Source organism: Monodon monoceros, unplaced genomic scaffold (assembly GCF_005190385.1).
Source record: "Monodon monoceros isolate NGI ecotype Baffin Bay Population unplaced genomic scaffold, NGI_Narwhal_1 Super_Scaffold_9, whole genome shotgun sequence".
NCBI classification, from domain to species: Eukaryota; Metazoa; Chordata; class Mammalia; order Artiodactyla; family Monodontidae; genus Monodon; species Monodon monoceros.
This window is the reverse complement of record NW_021703786.1, coordinates 14,041,407-14,057,461: the sequence shown is the minus strand read 5'-3', so window position 1 is coordinate 14,057,461 and position 16,055 is coordinate 14,041,407. Positions and strand designations below refer to the sequence as shown.

The 16,055-nt window shown below is 44.6% G+C and overlaps 1 non-coding gene across 1 annotated transcript; it reads left to right on the top strand.

Annotated features, from left to right (window-relative positions):
* The first annotated feature begins 5,381 nt into the window (after positions 1-5,381).
* TRNAQ-UUG lies at positions 5,382-5,453 on the top strand. The gene has a single exon. It is a non-coding gene; the product is annotated as a tRNA-Gln (tRNA).
* Positions 5,454-16,055: the final 10,602 nt, after the last annotated feature.

Below are 16,055 nucleotides of genomic sequence, written 5' to 3'. Positions count from 1 at the left end.
GGATCCATAATGGATCCATATATATAATTATCATATATGGATCCATATATATATTCATAATGGATCCATATATATAATTATCATATATATATCCATAATGGATCCATATATATAATTATCATATATATCCATAATGGATCCATATATATAATTATCATATATATATCCATAATGGAGCCATATATATAATTATATATATATCCATAATGGATCCGTATATATAATTATCATATATATATCCATAATGGATCCATATATATATACATAAAAGTATGTATAAATATATAATTCTTATAAATCAATAAGATAAAGACAGGTTTTTTTTTTTCTAAATGGGCAAAATACTTGAAGCACTTAGAAAAGAAGATATTCAAATGGCTAGTGAGCATGTAAAAAAATACGTTCAACATCATTAACCATTAGGGAAGTGCAAATTAAAAGCAAAAGGAATGGCTAAATTTAAGCGACTAATAATACCACTTGTTAGCTAAGATGTGAAGCAACTGGAACTCTCTCATACACTGCTGGTGGGAGTGTAAAATAGTACAAGCACTTTGGAAAGCTGTTTGGCTGTTCCTAATAAACTTAAATGTACACTTACCCTACGACCCAGCAATTCCATTCCTAGTTATATACCCAAAACCGAAAAAGGTTTGTAAAGGAATGGTCATAGTAGCTTTACTTATATTAGGCCCAAATTGGAAACAACCCAAATGTCCATCAGCTGAAGAATGGACCAACGAATTGTGGTATATTCATACAGTGGAGTGCTTCTCAGCAATGAAAAACATACTGCTGATATATAAAGTGACATGAATGAATCTCGAAAACATGTTTAGCAAAAGAAGCCACACGCGATAGATACTGCAAAACAGTATACGTATACTATAATAATAGGCAAAACTAATTTCTGGTGATAGAAACCAGAGTAGCGATTTCAGTAAAAACTGGAAAAAGGCACCAGGGAACTTTCTGGAGTGATGGAAATGCCCTATATCTTGATCTAGGTGATGATCACACAAGTGTATACATTTGTAAAAAATAATTGATTCCGTTAAGATTTGTGCATTTTCCTTAATGTAAATAATATCTCAAAATAAAATGCCTTTAAAAAAGTGAGGTATATTTCATATGTACTGTTGTGGAAACAATGCTCAAGATATGGTGCTAAATAAATAAAAACAGGTGCAGAACAATGTTTTGATTTCTTTTTCTAGAAAAGGATTACGCATATGCATGTATATCTGTGTAAGAATGAAATATCTCTAGAAGGACCATATCAGAAGTTGCCTCGGAGAACAGAAAAAAATTATAGTCAGGAAGTTTTATTTATCTGTGTTTTCCTTTTATACCTTTTGAATTTTGTATTATGCTCATGTATTATCCATTTAAATATTTTTTAACATTTTAATTATGTTAAGTGCAAAAGCAGAACATAAAATTATATATACAGTGAGACTGTAAAAATGCATTTTAAAAAAGGAAATGAAATATCAAATGTAAAAGTGCTTGTTGGAATGGCAGTTATTTAAAAATCTTCCTTCTACTGTATTTTCTACATTTTCCATAAATATTTTACCTTTGTAATCTGAAAAGATAATTATTATTATTTTTTAATTAATTTATTTATTTTTGGCTGCCTTCCATCTTCATTGCAGTGGCTTCTCTTGTTGCGGAGCATGGGCTCCAGCAGTTGTTGCACGTGAGCTCAGTAGTTGTAGCTCACGGGCTCAGTAGTTGTGGCTTGTGGGCTCAGTAGTTGTGGCTCATGGGCTCTAAAGCACAGGCTCTGTAGTTGTGGCACACTGGCTTGGTTACTCCGCGGCACATGTGATCTTCCTGGACCAGGGATCAAGCCTGTTTCCCCTGCATTGGCAGGCAGATTCTTAACCACTGTGCCACCAGGGAAGTCCCAAGATAGTTATTTTAAAAAGAGAAAGTAGAAACACGAAAGAAAAGGATAAAAGGTGAATGCTGCTTTTTTCTGTTGTTCAAAAAAAGTAAGTGGCCTGGGAGGGATACATTAGGAGTTTGGGATTAACAGATATACACTACTATGTATAAAATAGATAAACAACAAGGACCTACTGTATAGCATGGGGAACTATATTCAATATCTTGTAATAACCTATAAGGGAAAAGAATCTGAAAAAGAATATATATATGTATATATTATATATAACTGATCACTTTGCTGTACACCTGAAACTAACACAACACTGTAAATCAACTATACTCCAATTAAAAAAAAACAAACAAACAACTAAGCGGTCAGATTTCCCCATCAGAGCCTGGGGAATGCCAGGCCCAGAGCGGGGGCCTGGACCGGAGGGGTTGGGTAGGGGCAAGCTGTCACCCTGCACAAAGTGGTGGCTTGTCTGGCAAAACCAGGGCTCCCAAGGCAAAGTAGGGACTTGTGGCAGATCTCACTTATCCTGAATGGCGAGGACACAGAGCAAGGCCCATTCTATCCCAGCTGTGAGCAGCCTAGCATGGATACAGGAAACTGTCTGAACACAGCCTTGAGAGTGAATATGAATACTTTCCATGTTGACTCCTCAAAGCATTATTGTCCCTACTCCATTGTCTATATATTTACAGGCTCATAAGAAACTTGGGAAAATACCTTTAAAGCCCCTAATCCTGGATTTCAGCCCTCTTTTCTTAACCCTTGGCCTCATTGTACTTTCTGGGGTACACTCTGCCCCAGTTCAGCCCTCAGCTAGGATGCCACAGCTGAAGCCACAATAAACCCACCTCCAGCAGAGCCCTGGGCTTCCCCAGCTTCAGGAGCCGCCTCGTGTGGAAGCTTGAGAGTCTGTTCTCAAAGATGTCATGGGATGCCATCTTTGGGATGTCACGTGCAGTGGATTTATATTAAAAGAACCTAGTCACACTGGGGCAGGGAGATTACATATTGTCTCCGTTTTCTCTGTTATCATTAAGTATATATATATATAGAATATGATGCTATAAAGGGTCTCTGAACACAAAATTAGAATGTTGTTTCTTCCTCCTAAGTTCTCCTGTGCCCTCTAAGGGGGTTCAGGGGACGTGTCTGTTAAGGCACTAGCCACACATAAAGATAAGCAAGTCCCAAGGAATTCACAGCGCAACCAAGGGGAAGAGAGCGGGAAGATGGGAGAGACTGAGCCGCAGAACACAATTTCTTATAATTCCAGTGAGTCATGACAAAAGCAGTAAGGGAGATGATTCTTTTACGTTCCTTGAGGAATGAGCAAGTGGAGGATTTCATTTGGGCTGGTAAGATTTTTTTCAAGCTGAGAAAGAAAGTGGAGGGAACTGCAAAGAACTAGGGAGTGGAGTAGGGACAGTGGGAATAGGAGGGCAGTCATTCCTTCTCCTCACACCGGACAGAGAAACTGTCATACACTTTCAAAGGATACAATCATCACCCTTTAGTAGCTTTCTACAGTAGCTTTTGAAAACTTAATTTCAATACCCTCTAGCCAGTACAGAACCCTTGTAAGAAGGAAATAGATGGGAAAGCTGAGGTCCAGAGCTGCTAACGTCATTTGATGTTAAGTCAATTTGATATTAAGTCACTCCAGCCTTAAGAGAGGGACACCCTTATCTCGTAGGAGCTGAAGGGGAATTTGGTTCATTCTTCAAAATGGAAAATCATTAATGTTTCTTCGGACAATATACAAGAATTATAAACGATTTTTTCAAGCAATACAAAAAAACAGGACTTCATAAGTTTACTCCCAGGAGATAAATGTCATCAACAGATCTTTTCGGATTTGGGCTAAGCAGGTTCTTGACTATATGCAACAGAAAGGGACTCTGGGTACCTTACATAGAAAAGGAACTTATTAGGAGGACGTTATAGAGTTCACAGCACCAGAGGGAAAGCAAACTCAGAAAGATGGACAAGAATGAAGGGGAACTAGGCAACCAGGAACCCAGCCAAGGTCAGGATCCTGGACAGTCTAGTTAGGATGCCACTTCTGCTGCCAGTGGACATGGCACGGCTGCCATCACTGCCCCTGAGGCTCTGGATGGCACAGCCACCACCGGCAGCCAACTAAGTTCTAAAACGTTCCTGCTTCTGGATTCTAAATCCAATTGGCCAAGTTAAGGACACACATTTTCACTCTGGCTGCCAGAAGCCTGGAGAGTGAGCGTGTCTACCTTGGGGCACAGTTCTGCTGTCACCCAGTCCCATGCAATGCTGAGTCAAGAAACGGAGTCAATCAGATGGCCGAGGGCAAATAAATGGCAAATATTCATTACATGTGTATTCATTCAGCTTTTCTGTTTGTGTATAAGTTGGATTTTATTATACACACTAATTGGCAAGTAGATTTTTGTTTTTGTTTTTGTTTCTTTAGGACAGTATATCTTTTCATGCCAATACAATAAATTCCCCCCTAAATTCCTGCACAGTATTTATTGTATAGATATTGTCAGTATTTATTTAATCAAGTTTCACTCAATGGACATTTATTTTTATTCTTTACTATTAAAAACCACACAGCTGAGAACATCCTTGACTAACCGGCACTCGTCCTAGTAATCCCTTAGGATAAATTTCCAAAAGTGCAATTGCTCAGCAAATGGCATATAAAATTTTATCTGTCGCCAGATTGACCTGAAGAAACATTATCCTTTTACACCTTCACTAAAACTTATGAGAAAGTCCAAAAGGGATTGTCTCTTTCACTGATCTGATTCTGATCTACACGTTAAAAGGAACCATGCCCCCAAGTAGCGTTTAAAGTAGGAGAGGGGAAATGGAAGCGGAACTTTCTGTGCAGATTTCTCGGTGGCTCTAGCTACGTGTAACGCCAAGGAATCAGGTGGGGCGCACTTCCTAGCGGCGATTCGCGCTTGGGGCACCTGGGCCTTGAACGACTGTCCCTCGACGTGCCAGTCAGCTTTCCTCCCCGCTCGGCCAAAATAACCTACCCGGGGTAGTCGCTGTGTAAGTAAATAAATAAACAATACGAAGCCCAGGATGCGAGCGCCGAGCCTCCTGCTCGGGGTCTATGGGTCGGAGCCGGCCTTCTCCGGTCCAACATCGCGGGCCTAGCCCCGCTAAGGCCGACCCCGCCAGCCTGCCCCCCCCCCCCCCCCCCCCCCCCCCCACGCCCCGGGCTTCCTCAAACCCGGTGAGGACCCCTGGAGGAGAGCAGGGAGAGAGGCAGCAAGAAATGACACCCTGGGACCGGGATCGTATAGGACGCCGGGGACGCTGAAGCCCTCGTTGCTCCGCTCCTGCCCGCCAGTTCGGCTTGGGGACCAGAGCCCAGGACCCAGAGCCGGTAAACCCGGCATCCACTGCCGTTTTCGAAAGGCAGCCCGGCGCTCCCGCTATGTGGCTTGAGGAGGCTCCCGGCCGCGTGAAGTAGCGAGCGGGTCCCATGGTGTAATGGTTAGCACTCTGGACTTTGAATCCAGCGATCCGAGTTCAAATCTCGGTGGGACCTCTTGAAAACCTTTTGGTTCTACAATTCCTATTTTGGAGGCCCCTGGCGGCAGTGGCCATCTCAGGCTGTGCCGGCGCCCCCCCGTGACCTACCTGACCGCGATTTAGGGTCCCTCCCTCTTTCTCAAGATGCTTTCATTTCAGAGCCTGCTTGAAGGTCGCGGTGCGCATGCGCGAGACTCGGGGCGGAAAAGTAAGTGTCTGTGGGAGCTGGAGCGTGACTTTAGTTTGCCGGGGACGGCCGAAGGTGCCCGAGGGATCCCGAGGATTCCGCTTCGGGCGGGGAACAGTGGCAGCCTTCTGGTCTAGGAAACGCCACCGCCACCGCCACCCCCACCCCCGCCCCGCAAGCTGCCGGGAATGCTTCTCCCCATTGGCTAACATGCAGAAGGGCCAAACACTTCTGCTCTGGAAACAGCGAACGAAATAGCCAAAGGGAGCCGAGGGGAGCGGGAGGGAATAACCGACTGCGGAGGAGGGCGTGTGTTTGGGGGTCCGTCCGCCCGGAAGTCGGCCAGATACTGAAGTGTGTCTGTCTGGGTTGTCCGGTACTCGGGCAGTAGACTGCGAGGTTGTCTTTCAGTTGGAAAAAAAAAAATCCCTTAGTCAAGGAATCCACTCTTCAATCCGTTTCAGCCGGTCAGGGTATCTCTGGCGGCGGTTTCTCGCCGTATCGATGGGCTATTTCTCCCGAGCAGACGATAGGAATCTCTATGGGGTTCACCCGCAGGGCTGAGCGAATCTCTTTTGGCGAATTTGTCCAGGGTCGCTGATTTGGGTGCTGACCAAGCGCACGTGATTTGCAGGAAAGGCTCTACCTCTGGGGTAGCGGGGAAGAGACGTACACGGAGAATTGTCTTCTTTGGATCGGTATCTGGGTTTTGAGAGCTGTCTGTCTCTCGGGGACAAGTGACGAGGGAGCGCGCTCACGCATTTGTGATCCCCCTACAGGGTGACTGGCACTGTGGTTATACGGCCCCGCGCCTTGGGAGGATGCCGTGGAAACAGAACCCTCGCTCTGCTCTCCCCAACTCTCTCCTGAGCACCCTTCCTCCCCACCCCACCCCACACACTCCTTAAACATTTGAATGAATTTGTGTGTATGAGCGATCCCAGCTTCAAAAATACCTAAACATGAGACGTGGGAGGACTTGCACTAACAGATATTAAAGCTTATTATCAACTATTAACTATAGGAATTAAGACAGTGTGGTACTGGTGAAAAGAAAGACAAACATACCAATGGGACAGAATGGAGAGCCCGGATAAAGCTGCGCACATACTTGGACCAGTGACTTATGGCAAATATAGCACAACAGGGCAGTGGGGAAAAGGACCTTTTCTCAATAAATTATTCTGGGACAATTGAGTGTCCATATGGAAAAATATGAAATCAAATTCCTCCCAGTTTTCACTAACACAGCAATACATTGCATGTGAATTATAGACCTTTATGTGAAAAAAAGAAAAAAGAGAGCAATAAAGCTTTGGAAGACAACATAGAATATCTTCATGACCTCAGGGTAGGGAAAGTCTTCTTAAGCAAGACACAAAAGGTTCTGAAAGTTTGATATATGTCACCATATTAATATGATAGTCTATGTTTTTCTTCTCAAAAGACGCCAAAAAGGAAGTGAAAAGTAAGCCATAGAATAGGAAAAGATATTTGTAATGCATAACTGACAGCTTGTATCCAGAGTATATTAAAAGCTCCTAAAATTCAGTAAGAAAAAAGACAAACAACCTAATGGAAAATAACAAAAGGCTTGGACTGGCACTTCATAAAAAAAAAAGAAATCCAAAATAACCGGTACACACGAAAAGATGCAACACATCAGTCATCAGGAAAATGCAAATTAAAAGCTCAATGAGATGCCATTGAGATACCACTCACCAGAATGACAATGCTGAATGTTATTGAGAATATGGAATAATGTGAATTCTCAAAGGAGAGTAAATTGGTGGAAAGCAGTTTGATATCTACTAAAGTTGAAGATATCATACCCTATGATCTAGCAATTTCATTCTTGTGCATATACCCACAGAAATGTGTACTTTTGTGCACTTAGAGACACGTGTAAGAGTTTTGGGCAACATAATAGCCAAAAATTGGAACTCAAATGTCCACCTACAGTAGAATGGATAAATAATTTGCAGTAAGGCCACACAATGGAATATTACACAGCAACAAAACAAATGGACAACTACATGCAACGAAATGGGTGAATTTTTTTTTAAGTATTGAACAGAAGAAGGTAGATACAAAAGGATAAATGATAAATTATTCCATTTGTATAAAGTTTCTTGAGACTTCCCTGGTGGCGCAGTGGTTAGGAATCTGCCTGCCAATGCAGGGGTCACAGCTTTGAGCACTGGTCCGGGAAGATCCCACATCCCACATGCCGCAGAGAGCCACAACTACTGAGCCTATGCTCTGGAGCCCGTGAGCCACAACTACTGAAGCCCGCGCACCTAGAGCCCGTTCTCCGCAACAAGAGAAGCCACCACAATGAGAAGCCCGCGCACCGCAACAAAGAGTAGCAACCCCCCACCGCTGCAACTAGAGAAAGCCTGCACTTAGCAATGAAGACCCAAAGCAGCCAAAAATAAATAAATAAATAAAGTTTCTAAACAGGCAAAGCTAACTACTGTATATTGTCTAGAGCTGCAAACTTAGATGGTAAAATTATCCAGCAAAGCAAAGGAGTAATTCACATATAAGTGAGGATATGGAATACTTTGGGGAAGAGAGAGGGCCATGATTGGAAAGGGGCCAGCAACAGTCTTCCAGGGGTACTGGTACTATTGTATTTCTTGTCCTTGGGTGGAGGTTACATTGATTGTTCACTTTACAAAATTTTGTTAAAGTGCACATTATGTTGTATGCACTATTCTGAATGTCAATTTAAAAAGTCAAAAAGTGATAACAAGGTCCTACTGTATAGCCCAGGGAACTATATTTAATATCCTGTGATAAACCATAATGAAAAAGAATACGAAAAAGAATGTATATGTATGTATGTGTAACTGAATCGCTTTGCTATACAGCAGAAATTAACACAACATTGTAAATCAACTATACTTCAATAAGTTAAAAAACAAAACAGGGGGCTTCCCTGGTGTCTCAGTGGTTGAGAGTCCGCCTGCCGATGCAGGGGACACGGGTTCGTGCCCCAGGCCGGGAAGATCCCACATGCCGCGGAGCGGCTGGGCCCGTGAGCCATGGCCGCTGAGCCTGCGTGTCCGGAGCCTGTGCTCCGCAACGGGAGAGGCTACAGCAGTGAGAGGCCCGCGTACCGCAAAAAAACAAAACAAAAAACCCACAAAAGAAAACAAACAAACAAAAGTCAAAAAGTACCTGCCTAGAGACATGTTTCTGCCATGGTCACAGATGAGAAATCCGAGATCAAAAGCTGTCCACAGAGAGGGAGTCAGGATAAAGAGCCTCTATTCTGAGCCAGCTGAACCACATTCAGAGGATCAGGTTCAATCCTAGGGATCACACAAAGACACTGATAAATTTCATCCTGCCACTAACTGGGTGGGTGCATTTGGGTAAGCAATTTAAATGTTCTGAAATTGTAACTATGTGAGGCGATGGATGTGTTAACTAAACTTACTGTGGTAATCATTTGGCAATGTATACGTGTATATCAAATCATTATGTTGTACACCTAAAACTTATACAATGTTATATGTCAATTACATCTCAATAAAGCTGGAAAAAAAATTCTGCGCCTCATCTGTAAAATGGCAATAACGGTCCCTTTTGCATGGCAGTGCTCTAAGACTTAATAATATAGTAAGCAAAAAGTCCTTTTCTCTGTGTCCCATCCATGATAGGCTCAATAATGTTAACTGCTAGAAAGATAACCAGAATATTAAAGACTATGGAAAGTTAGATTCTTGAGAAAAAAGCAAATGCTTATATGGGAAGGAAAAGAAAACTTATAGAGCACTTGTTAGTTGTCAATTTATTTGCCTAGTTGTTCCTAGTCTTGGTTGCAACAGAGGCAGAGAATGAGGACTCATGGGTGGAAGTTAGAGGGGCAAATGGGAAGAACTTTCTAACAGTCTGAGCTGTCCATCAATGGAACAGGCTTGAGAAATTTTGAGCTTCTGGTGCCTGGAAGTCTGGAGTCAGGGAGCTCAAAGGTCTTTGTCACATGGGGTGTAGGAAGATTTCTGCACTGAGATAGAGGTTGAGCTCCACAAAAGTTGCCCTGCCTTCTGCCCTGAGCTTTGATTTTTTTTTTTATTGAATTTCTGAATTTTATTTTATTTATTTTTTATACAGCAGGACCTTATTAGTCATCAATTTTATACACATCAGTGTATATATGTCAATCCCAATCTCCCAATTCATCGCACCACCATCCCCACCCCCCTGCCACTTTCCCCCCTTGGTGTCCATACGTTTGTTCTCTACATCTGTGTCTCAATTTCTGCCCTGCAAACCGGTTCATCTGTACCATTTTTCTAGGTTCCACATATATGCGTTAATATACGATATTTGTTTTTCTCTTTCTGACTTACTTCACTCTGTATGACAGTCTCTAGATCCAACCACGTCTCTACAAATGACCCAATTTCGTTCCTTTTTATGGCTGAGTAATATTCCATTGTATATAGGTACCACATCTTCTTTATCCATTCGTCTGTTGATGGGCATTTAGGTTGCTTCCATGACCTGGCTATTGTAAATAGTGCTGCAATGAACATTGGGGTGCATGTGTCTTTTTGAATTATGGTTTTCTCTGAGCTTTGATTCTGCTGGGAATCCTCATGGCCACTGAGGACTTACTCCCCAGGACCTTTCTCATCATGTCTCCAGTGGCTTTCACCATGTTTTGCTTGTTTGTTTGTACGAAGATCCTCAGTAAGATATCTGTTTTACATCACAAACCAGTTCACACATACACAAAACTGAAATAAAAGTTTGAGAAACAATATTCACCTTTATTCTATGTAAATTGCACTCTGATATTTTCTGTGTTTTTATTATTTTAAAGCTGGCCTCGGGACTTCCCTGGTGGTCCAGTGGGTAAGACTCCACGCTCCCAATGCACGGGGCCCAGGTTTGATCCCTGTTCGGGAACTAGATCCTGCATGCATGCCGCAACTAAGAGTTTGCGCACCGCAACTAAAGATCCTGCCTGCCACAACTAAAGATCCCATGAGCTGCAACCAAGATCCTGTGTGCTGCAACTAAGGCCTGGCGCAGCCAAAATAAATATAAATAAAGAATAAATAAAGAAATAAATACTAAAGAGAAATAAATCTGTTCACAACTACTAAAGTGATTTCACAACTGCTCACTAATGGTTCTGAACCCACTATCATCCCCTCTTCCTTCCCCTCCTAGCTCAGCTTCTCTGAGACTTATCTCTCTGAGACCCCCCCACCACCACCTTTCCTCCCTTTTCCATCCCCAGTAGCTGAGGGGAGAACCTCTCTCTCCTCCTTGCCAGCAGTCTGAGGAGCCCCTCCCATGGGTTTATTTCACGGAAGGGCCCCCAGGGACAACATCGTCGGGAAGGTAGCGCCTGTAGGATGTTGTCCTTGCCTGGAGTGACCAGCAGAGGGCAGAACACCAGGACCTCCAGGGAAGCCGGGTCTGTGCCTAGCCTGGCCCCTCCATTATGCTATATTCCCAGGGCTGTCCATTCATTATCTTTGGTTTATTCATTTGTACATGACATAGTGTATATTCAATACACAATGCCTGGCGCATAGTAAGCCTATAAAGAGGAATCACTCAGTCATTCCACACCCATTTGTTGAGCACCTACTATGTTCTAGGTGCTGGAAATACAAAAATCAAAGATTTTTCCCCCGCCCTCAAGGAGCTTGAAACTTGACTAATAAATGGAAGACTAAAGGAGAGTTTAAAATGAAAGGTATAGGCTCAGGAGTACATGTAGGCACCAAAGGTAAGTGAAGTCCAGCTAGGTAAGGTTAAAAAAAAGAAATCCAGACAAAAGCTCAGAACAGCATGAAGCGCTACCATTTGTGTAAAAAGAGGGAGAATGTTTATATGTGTTGACTTGTATCTGCATAAAACATCTCTGAGAGCTCATGTGAGAAACAGTTAACATTGGTTTCTCCAGGGAGGGATATAGGAGAAGAGGAGGGAGGCACTGTTCATGGTATGCCGTTTTACACTTCTTTCTTAAATTCTGAACTACCTAATTTTGAATGACCTATTCATTCAGTCATAAAGGAGAGAATCTGGGAAAGCTTTCCTAGAAGGGATGCTTCAGCCTAGTTGTGACCCTACATGAATTAGCTGGATACAGAAGGTGTCTCAAGCCCAGCACGAGCTGGTGGAGGAATTAAGAAAAGCTCCACTGATGGAGCCCTGGGGGCAGGTGGGGTGAGCAGTGGGGAGAGCTGAGGCCTCAGGGGTAAGCAGGGGTAAGCAGGACCCTTACCCATGGTGTGGGAAGGGCGTGGTGCTAAACCCACAAGTCTTGACTTGGTCTTACAGGAGGTAAGCAAGGGAGCCACAGAGAAACACTGCAGCCAAGGCGTTGGGGGTGGGAGTAGAGGGGCCAGATGAGGGGAGCTCAGTGGGAGGCCGTTGGAACAAAGGGACAGACAGATGAGTGTGTGAGCAGGGTAGAAGGTAGAGTCTTGAGGAATTTGCATCTGATCAGACGGCATGGGGCAGTGGGCAGAGTCCTCATCTCTTCTTGGCCTTTTTCTCCTCTCCTGGTCCCGCTGGTTTGTTTCCTCAGCTCCGATGCTGCAGGTGATGTCACCCCCTTCACCCATAGAGAAAAGTCAGAGGGGCCAGGGGGACATTGAGACACTATTGCAGAGTCATTCCCCCCCGCACCGACCCCAGCTTCTAACCCTCAGAAATGGTGGAGGGGGGCAGGGAGTACGAGCATTTCGATGCTATTTTGAACCCCACTTTAAACCCTGCTCCTGGATAAGCATCCTGCCTTGTCCAGCAGGCCAGGGCCTCTGTCTCCCAACACAGGACCAGACACGTGTTGGCCCAGGACAAAATGAAAGTGTGGGACCCATGTTCAAAAACTGAGAATTTCAAGATGGAAGCAACAGAGTGTTAAACGAAGCACAGGGCCCTTCTAAGCAGGGGGCCCCGTGTGACGGCACAGGTGGAATACACCCACAAAGCTGATCTAAGTCTCCAGGCCTCAAGCTCAGCTGGGGAACAGGTGGCAGGCGGCTGGGGGCTCTGACTAACTTTCCCAGAGACCCTGAGGTCAGGGTTGGGTAATTGCCCTCTGCCTGAGGCACCAACATGTTGAGCAGATAAGACCCCGGGCCCCCCCCCCCCCCACACACACCCGACTCCACTCCCTAGGGCTTCAGGGGTGGAGGCGAAGCTGCCTGATCCACTAGGCAGGATTTCAAGCTGCAGCCAGCCCTGGAGCTGAGCCTGGAATTAGCTAAGTTAGCTGTCTCCTCTTCCCCTCTCCTCCTTTTGAGGCCTGGGAATTTCATCCTGGGAGTCTCCGGTGAACGTGCAGTGTGGAAGGAAGGTGCTAGAGAATGTGAAACTTGGAAAGTATTCAGCTGGATGTTAGCTGACCAGGAAATCAGAAGTTCGAGAGCATCCCACCCACCTTCCTCCCTTTTCCTGGCTTGGCATCATTTGACTGCTCAGGATCATCAGAATTTCAATGATCGTGTCTTTGCTTGGTGTCCTCACACCTCTGACCCTCTCTGCTTGGTCTTTTCACGGCCCTCTTCCTCCATCCCAGTAAAGCAAAAGTCCCTGGGGGTTTGTCAATCTGGTCCATCATCTGGACGTTGGTGGCCTTACAGAGTGAGCACTGGCCTGGTGGAGCCCCAGTTTGGTGCCAGCGAGGAGATACCATGTTCCAAAGATGAGGCGCTGTGAAGAGCCTGCTGGACGTGCTGTGACCTGAACCAGTAACAACATCCATCTGGTGCTTTCCTTTCATGGCAAAAAGCTCAGGGATCTGTGTGGGGGGGAGGTGGAGAAGGGTGGCTCAGATGACTTCAATGACCCACCCTTATTCTCCTCCTCTGAACTTGCTAATGTGAAGGAAGGAATGTTGTCACCAGGGCACAAAATACTAATTCCTTTGAAATGGAAGCTGAGATTGCCTTTGGCCACTGAAGGCTCCCCTGGCACTAGGAAAACAGACAGAAAAGGGAGTCAAGCTGTTGGGCCCACCACTGATCTTGAGGTCCTATGATGGTCACCACATCTTAGGGGGACTAGGCGGGTACAGGTGGAGCCTAGAGAACCTCTGGGGCACTGTGCCCTGAGTAAAGGTGTAAGTAGATAAGGTAAGGGGTCCCTGGAGAAAGAGAACCAGGCATGACTTTCTTGACATAAGACAGGCCATTTTTGGCCTAAGCCATTTGGTGATGTAAGCCTGGCCACAATGCTTGCCCTTGAACAGGTCTCAGTAATTAAAGATCTTAAGGGAACAAAAGAATGCAAAAGCAAACAACTGTTATCAGGCGAGAGAAGTTATTGTACTATATCAAAGATAATATATCAGTTGTAAAGACTCCCAGTTTTGCCTCACTGGTAAAGATTAGCCTGAAGCACTCAACCACCAGATCAGCTGGAACCTAAGGGATAATGATGTGGACCTTTTCTGACCCTCATGACTTCAATCAACTCAAGCTTGGACTCCTGTGGACCCTTCATGAGTATGCATGTATCCTTAGCTTAAAACTTCCCCAATTTTATTGTTTGGGGAAAGATCCCTGGTGTTCTCCTTACTTGTTGTAAGTAATAAATCCTTCTCCCACTCTTTGGCTTGGTTGTGTCTCTTAGCTTGAAACCCACCAGGAGGCAGACTGGGTTTTTCAGGTAACAAAGGTGGGCAGAAGAAACCACTGCTCTACCTGGAGCCCTGATAAGGGTTCAGAGTCCTGAGGAATGAAGGTGGGAGTCCACCCCTGGACCAAGAACTCCAACCAAGAAGGAAGCCATAGCCCATGACCTACACCCATGTGACTGTAGCCCCCATCTGTTTTTCCTTTCTTACTGATGGAGCCATATGAAATATTAACACTTCCCCATTAAAAAAAAAAAGTATTATATTTAAATGTTTCCTCTTCCTTTCCTGCTCTTAAGCAGAGTATATTGGGGTGGCTGAATTTATTATTGAGGTCACAGAATGGCATAGTGGGGTTACTATGGAATTGGGAAAGGAGTGGACGGTTCCCGGGAGACCCTGGATTCTGACCAGTGGCCCATGACCTCACCTGTAGGAGCAGGACACACCGTAGGGCTGTGGCCCACTGGGGAGGGGCTGAGGGAGTTTGCAGCTCAATGTATTATGTTAGGTTTGTTTTCAGATCAATGTATTATGTTAGGTTTGTTTTCAGATCAATGTATTATGTTAGGTTTGTTTTCAGATCAATGTATTATGTTAGGTTTGTTTTCAGATACTTGCTTTCAATTCTCTCTCTCACCCTCCAAGCCAGAAACTTGTCAGCATCCTTGACCACCTCCTGTCCCTCGCCTCTCAATGAGATGTCAAGATCTGAAAACTTTATTTTGCAAAGAACTCCCCCTCTAGACTTATAGCCACTGCCCTAACCCACCTCTCCCCTGAGCTCACAATCATCTCTTTAACTCCCTCTCTGCCTCCACTCTTTCTCCTTTCCATCTTGTCAAAAGCTATTCCCTTCTAAATGCGAACATTACCAGCCCACTCCCAGCAGAATCAGTGGTTTAGTACTGCAAACAAGACCTTCTGATGGTCTCCAACCCCACCTGTCTAGCAGCAGATCTTAAAAATCTAGGCCTTTCTCTTGACATTCCAACAACTGATCTGATGAGTGTTTGCATACAAACCCATGTTCTTTTCTTCTTCTTTGTTTATCTATTCCTCTGTTCATAACTGCCCCTTCAACCAGATTTGCCACCCATCCACCCTTTACAACTTAACCCCTTAGGACTCAGCTCCAAGTATCACCTACTTTTCAAGGCCTTTCCTGTCCTCCCTCCCAGGATGCAACGCAGCCACTCAGCTGGATTTGATAGCCCTTCTATGTGTCCCCCTCATACTTCACGCAGACCTCTCTGACATTGCACTGAATGCATTGCATCATGAACGTCTGTCTGTGGCCCCTTTAGACAGTAATCTTCTTGCTAACAAGGCCTAGGAATTAGTCTTCCCGACCTTAGCAGGATCCAGCCTCCCTTATGCTAATCAAAACCTAGCCTTCTGCGGCTTAAATACCCTCAGCAGGTTCCTATTGCAATGAGGGTCAAAAAGGAAGTTCTTACCTGAGCTCACAGCAAGATCCTTTAGACTTGAGCTCATCTTCCTCTCCAGCCCCATGTTTCACCCCTCCCAGGTCTGTCCTCACCCCCCACGCCCCCACTTGCCTGCAACAGTTCACTTTGACAGTTCACATTGCCCTGACTGTCCACCTGCTGTGTGTTCCCGCACCACCCTTGACTTTCTTTTCCCCACAGCAGCACTTACTGGTTAAACTGTATCCCTGTTTCATGCCTTCTATGCTAAATTCCATGAAAATAAGAGCCATTTGAATTTAGCTCACTTTTCTATCCTAGCCCAGCATGGAACAGGCACTCAATAACATTCAATAAATCATGACATCATGACTTTAC